This window comes from Manis javanica, chromosome 6, assembly GCF_040802235.1.
Source record: "Manis javanica isolate MJ-LG chromosome 6, MJ_LKY, whole genome shotgun sequence".
Lineage (NCBI taxonomy): Eukaryota > Metazoa > Chordata > Mammalia > Pholidota > Manidae > Manis > Manis javanica.
Window position 1 is genome coordinate 106,913,626 of NC_133161.1, and position 6,924 is coordinate 106,920,549.

The following is a 6,924-nucleotide window of genomic DNA, read 5'->3' on the forward strand; positions in this document are numbered from 1 at the left end:
AACTTGCTGGAAATATATCCTCCAGAACCATGAAATGAGTGTTGTAGTAAGTGAGACTATATAAAGAATGTCATGGGGCACCAGAGAAGGAGGAAGAGAGATTAATTCTGCCTGTTGGCATGACAAGTAGCAGAATATGTTGCCCCAAAATACACTTCTTTGAACTGATTACTTTTGAGAAATTAAGAGGAGAATCTCTGAAAATAAAAGGGCAGATATCTTTTGTAAGAGACATGTGCATGTATAAAAGACATCTCCATTTGTAAGGACGTCTCCTTGTCAGTACCAGGTAAAGAAGGATGACTATGCAGAAACTCTCATCAGTGGAGGAGGCATAGATACAGATCTCTGTAAGAACCCCAGCCAGGTTTACTGTGCTTTTCCTGGTCACCTCCCCACTACATCTCTTTAATCTTTAGCTGAAGATGGTATTTAAATGGCAGCTTGAGCCCTCTTGGGGAGTTACTCATTTTCCTCTCTATCTCCCCTGCATATTTGAGGTATATATGGTACTAAACTTCTGTTTGTTCTTGTCATGTTAATCTATGTTTTATTACAGGGGGAGAGGTGGTCTCAACCAAGAAGAACCTAGAAGGAGGGAGGGAAAATTATTTTTTTTCCCCTCTAGGCATAAGGGAAGGCTTTTCAGATAAGATGACATTTATGTGGTGCTTGAAGGGTTAAGTGATGTTAAACTCAGGCATATTTTTAATTTTTTTTAAATTTTATTAAGGTATTATTGATATACACTCTTATGAAGGTTTCACATGAAAAAATGTGGTTACTACATTCATCCCTGTTATCGTGTTCCCCTATACCCCATTGCAGTCACTGCCCATCAGTGTAATTAAGATGCCACAGAGTCACTATTTGCCTTCTCTGTGCTATACTGTCTTTCCCCTGATCCCCCCACACCATGTGTGCCAATCATAATATCCCTGAAACCCCTTCTCCCTCCCCCCCAACCCACCCTCCCCCATCCCTCCCCTTTGGTAACCACTAGTCCCTTCTTGGAATCTTTGAGTCTGTTGCTGTTTTGTTCCTTCAGTTTTGCTTCATTGTTATATTTCACAAATGAGAGAAATCATTTGATACTTGTCTTTCTCCACGTGACTTATTTCACTGAGCATAATTCCATCTAGCTCCATCCATGTTGTTGCAAATGGTAGGATTTGTTTCTTTCTTATGGCTGAACAGTATTCCATTGTATGTATGTACCACTTCTTCTTTATCCATTCATCTACTGATGGACACTTAGGTTGCTTCTATATCTTGGCTATTGGAAATAGTGCTGCAGTAAACAGGTGCAAATGTCTTTTTGAATCTGAGAACTTGTATTCTTTGGGTAAATTCCTAGGAGTCGGATTCCTGTGTCAAATAGTATTTCTATTTTTAGTTTTTTGAAGAACCTCCATATTGCTTTCCACAGTGGCTGAAGTAGCTTACATTCCCACCAGCAGTGTAGGAGGGTTCCCCTTTCTCTGCATCCTCACCAGCATTTGTTGTTCTTAGTCTTTTCAATGCTGACCACCCTAACTGGTATGAGGTGGTATCTCCTTGTGGTTTTAATTTTCATTTCACTGATGATTAGTGCTGTAGAACATCTTTTCATGTGCCTGTTGGCCATCTGAATTTCTTCTTCAGAGAATTGTCTCTTCATATCCTCCACCTATTTTTTAATCGGGTTATTTGCTTTTTGGGTGTTGAGGTGTGTGAGTTCTTTATATATTTTGGATGTTAACCCCTTGTCAGGTGTTGTTTACAAATATATTCTCCTATACTGTAGATGCCTTTTTGTTCTGTTGATGGTATCCTTTGCCGTACAGAAGCTTTCAAGTTTGATGTAATCCCATGTGTTCATTTTTGCTTTTGTTTCCCTTGCTCGAGGAGATGAATTCAGAAAAATGTTGCTCATGTTTCTATTCAAGAGATTTTTGCCTATGTTATCTTCTTAGAGTTTTATGGTTTCATGACTTACATTCAGGCATTTGACCCATTTCAACTTTACTTTGGTGTATGGTGATAGACAATAATCCAATTTCATTCTCTTGCATGTAGCTGTCCAGTTTTGCCAATATCAGTTGTTGAAGAGGCTGTCCTTTTCCCATTGTATGTCCATGACTCCATTATCATGTATTAATTAACTATATATACTTGGGTTTATATCTGGGCTCTCTAGTCTTTTCCACTGATCTATGGGTCTGTTCTTGTGCCAGTACCAAATTGTCTTGATTACTGTGGCTTTGTAGTAGAGCTTGAAGTCGGGGAGCATAATCCCCCCAGCCTTATTCTTCCTTCTCAGGATTGCTTTGGCTATTTGGGGTCTTTTGTGGTTCCATATGAATTTTAGAATTATTTTCTCTAGTTCATTGAAGAATGCTGTAGGTATTTTGATAGGGATTGCATTGAATCTATAGATTGCTATAAGCAGGATGGCCATTTTAACAATATTAATTCTTCCTAGCCAAGAGCATGGGATGAATTTCCATTTATTCATGTCCTCTTTAATTTCTCTCATGTTTGTCTTGTAGTTTTCAGGTTATAGGTCTTTCACTTCCTTGGTTAGGTTTATTCCTAGGTTTGATGCAATTGTGAATGGAGTTATTTTCCTAATTTCTCTTTCTGCTAGTTCCTCATTAGTGTATAGAGATGCAACAAACAGATTTCTGTGCATTTTGTATCCTGCAACTTTGCTGAATTCAGATATTCTAGTAGTTTTGGAGTGGATTCTTTAGGGTTTTTTTATGTGCAATATCATATCATCTGCAAACAGGAACAGTTTAACTTCTTCCCTACCAATCTTGATGCCTTTTATTTCTTTGTGTTGTCTGATCGCCATGGCTAGGAACTCTGGTACTAAGTTGAATAAAAGTGGTGAGAGTGGGCATCCTTGTCTTTTCCTGATCTTAAAGGAAAACCTTTCAGCTTTTCACTATTAAGTATGATGTTTAATGTGAGTTTGTTGAATATCGCCTTTATTATGTTGAGGTACTTGCCCTCTATACCCATGCTGTTGAGAGTTTTTATCATGAATGGGTGTTGAATTTTGTTGAATGCTTTTTCAGAATCTATGGAGATGATCATGTGATTTTCTTCCTTTTTATTGATGTGGTGCATGATGTTGAGGGATTTTCAAATTTCATACCATTCTTGCATCCCTGGCATGAATCCCACATGATCATGATGTATGATCCTCTTGATGTATCTTTTAGTTCGGTTAGCAGATATTTTGTTGAGTATTTTTGCATCTATGTTCATCAGGGATATTGGTCTGTAGTTTTCTTTTGTTGTGGTGTCTTTGCCTCGTTGTGATATGAGAGTGATGGTGGCCTCATAGAATGGGGTGTATCTATTTTGTTTAATCTTTGAGAAAATAAACAAAATAGATAAGCCCCTAGCCAGACCAATCAAGAAAAAAAGAGAATCTACACACACAGACAGAATCAGAAATGAGAAAGGAAAAATTCCTCCAGACACCACAGAAATACAAAGAATTATTAAAGAATACTATGAAAAATTATATGCCAGCAAACTAGATAGCCTCAAAGAAATGGACTTTTTAGAAAAATACAACCTTTCAATGCTGACCCAGAAAGAAACAGAAAATCTGAATAGACCAATTACCAGCAACAATATTGAATCAGTAATCAAAAAACTAAGAACCAAAGACCTGGACCAGATGGCTTCATTGCTGAATTTTATTAAACATTTAGTGAAGACCTAATACCCATCCTCCTTAAAGTTTTCTGTTATCTTTTTTCGCCCCTTCACGTTTAGTTTGTGTATGTCTTTGGGTTTGAAGTGCATCTCTTGTAGGCAGCATATAAATGGGTCTTGCTTTTTTATCCATTCTGTAACTCTGTGTCTTTTGATTGGTGCATTCAGTCCATTTACATTTAGGGTGATTATTGATAGATACATACTTATTTCCATTGCAAGCTTTGGATTCGTGGTTACTAAAAGTTCAACAGCAGTCTCTTGCCTATCTAGCAGTCTGCCTTAACTCACTTATTATGCCATTATAAACACATTCTGAAGATTCCTTTTTCCCCCCTTCTTTTTCTTCCTCCTCCTTCTGTTTATATGTTAGGCGTCATATTCTGTATTCTTTGTGTATCCGTTGACTGACTTTGTGGGTAGCTGATTTAATTTTGCATTTGGTTAGTATTTAATGGGTCTACTTTCTTTGCTGGTGTTTTATTTTCTCTAGTGACAGTTATTTAGCCTTAGGCACACTTCCATCTATAACAGTCCCTTTAAAGTACACTGCGGAGATGGTTTGTGGAGGTAAATTCCCTCAACTTTTGCTTATCTGGGAATTGTTTAATCCCTCCTTCATATTTAACTGATAATCCTGCTGTATACAGTATTGTTGGTTCAAGGCCCTTCTGCTTCATTGCATTGGATATATCATGCCACTCCCTTCTGGACTATAAGGTTTCTGCTAAGAAGTCTGATGATAGCCTGATGGGTTTTCCTTTGTAGGTCAGCACAGGGCTCAAGTGGTTCAGTTGCAGCAAGGGCGCTCCCTGTAGCTTTGGGACCGTGGTGGGTAACACGCTGGCCTACCTCTATGAGGAGCATTGGATGCCCTTTGCTGCTTGTGCGCACTGTGTGAGACGGCACACTACTTGTTGGGCATTCTGGAGGCAGCCAGCATGTGCTACTAGCTGGAGGGCAGCTCACTGCTGCGTACGCCCACCGCAGGGACATCATTCCCTGGGACTACAACATGGACCTGGGCATCTACCTGGAGGACATGGGCAACTGTGAGCAGCTGCAGGGCGCCAAGGTGGGCTCAGTGTTGGACGAGTGCAGCTTTGTGTGGGAGAAGGCCGTAGAGAGTGACTTCAATGTGCAGTACAGCAAGAGCAATGACCTGCATGTGGACGTGTGTCCCTTCTACCCCCACAATGGGATCATGACCAAGGACATGTGGCTGGACCACCGGCAGGATGTCGAGATTCCCTAACACTTCCTGCAGCCTCTCGTGCCCCTGCCCTTTGCCGGCTGCATGGCACAGGTGCCTAGCAACTACCACTGCTCCCTAGAGCTCAGGTTCAGCCCGGGGGTCATCAAGAACGCTGAGTACCCCAATCCTGCACTCCTGAGTTTGGCAGGAAGTGTCTGAAGCTTCAGTGCCTACGCCTGGGGTTGGGGGGACATTCGGGCACCGGGAGCTGTCATTTTTCTTGGTGCTGCTGGAATTTGGTGGACAGGCCAGGGATGCCAAGCCGCCCTGTAGGGCCCAACACCATCCTGCACATCAAAGAAGTGCCCTGCCCAAGATTTCCAAGAAGCTGGGCTCTAGGGCATGGACAGTTTTGGAAAGAGAGGAAGAAAGTATAGGTTCTGGGGCTGAACTGCAGCAAGTCAAACTCCACCTCTACCACTTAGATTGTTGGCTTTGAGCAAGTCCTGTTTCTCTGTGCCTCTGTTTCCTCTAGAATTCAGGGAGTGCTATCAGTGTCCAGCACACGAAGAGCCCTCTGGACACTTGCTCGCTGGGGTTCTTTCTTCCACTAGAGGGCGCCATTGCCCTACTGTGGGGCCAGAGCCTCTGCTCCATAGCTCTTGCATTTCTTGAGCCTTTGGTCTTCTCTCCAATCCCCACTGCCTGGCCAGTCGGACAGGATGCCTACCCTATCTCCTCTTCTTCCAGAATGCGACCTCCTCCTGGGAGAGCCCTGTGAGGCCTGTGCTGCTTTTAACCCTATCTTGGGGATCAGGAAACAGGCTCAGATCTCTGAGGTGCAGCTGTGGTTAAGAACCACTCCATGTTAACTGTGTTACCTCGTTCTTTTAGTTCTCCGCACCCGTTAGCCTACTTGATTATTGGGTTAAACAATAATCAGAGTTCACATTTTCTGAGAACTTACTGTATGTCATCGTTCTCAGTGTTTCACACAGATGAACTGATCTATCCCTTGCCTCAGTCCTCTGAGGTGAGAGCTGCTATTGTTCCAATTTTACAGTTGAGCAAACTGTGGCCACAATGGTAATGTTACTTGCCCAAGGTCAGACAGCTCAAGAAGTGGCAGAGCGGGGAGTTGAACCCAGCCTGTCAGTCTAGGAGCCCACACGGAAGTTGCCCTCTGTGCCCCTCTCTACAATGGTTTGGAGAGGAACTTCTGGGAGGCCCCACCACACAGCGGGGAAAGCGATGGCTGCCTTCCTTTGGTAATGATGCACTTAAGAGTAAGTACTGTTGGGCCGTGTACCCCCAATGTGTGTATTTATTTATAAGTTATATACAGGTACCACTATCATTCTGTATGTTAGTAATAAGGCTTAAATTATTCCATTCTAAAATTAAAAATATATAAGTTTTGTTTACTTCTCATTATTCCAGTCACTTGTCCCACACACCTCCCAGGAATGTGCACCTGGCTTTTGGGACCACAGGCTCTGAAGTGCGGAGACCTGGGTTCAAACCCTGGTGCTGCTGCTTCCTGCCACACTGAACCTGGGCTGCCCTCACTGCCTCTCTGCAACTTGTTTTGCACCTGGAAATGGGGGTAATGAGTGCTTACCCCACGGGGGTGCTCTGAGGCACTGGAGTGGAGTCAGGGCTGGGTTTGGTTACTGTCTTGGCCACTTAACCTTCTTTGTGATCTTAGGCAAGTCACTGCCTCTTTCAGCCTCTAGGTTGGGCAGAGGGATTAGTGATATACTGCAGAAGTGTAAAGCCCTTGGAGGAGGAGGCAAGAGAAGAGAAGATGCAAATTTGGCCCAGGCTCCTGAGGCTCAGACTTCCAAAGCCTGACTTCTTATAACTCAGCCTCTGTTTTTAGCAACTAAACCTGCAAATGGCTGGCAGAGAGACTGTTGGGTTCTCATGGAGGCTTATAGGAACATAATGGGGATGATCTGGGTTATCCCTGTGATCGGGTGAGGGTTTTGGCTCTTGGAAGGCATGGCCTA

At 42.7% G+C, this 6,924-nt stretch overlaps 1 protein-coding gene across 1 annotated transcript in view; it reads left to right on the plus strand.

The window, feature by feature from the left end:
• The window catches only part of LOC140849964 (lanC-like protein 2), a 202,945-nt gene that overhangs the window by 12,781 nt on the left and 183,240 nt on the right, over positions 1-6,924 (plus strand). The window lies entirely within an intron of this gene.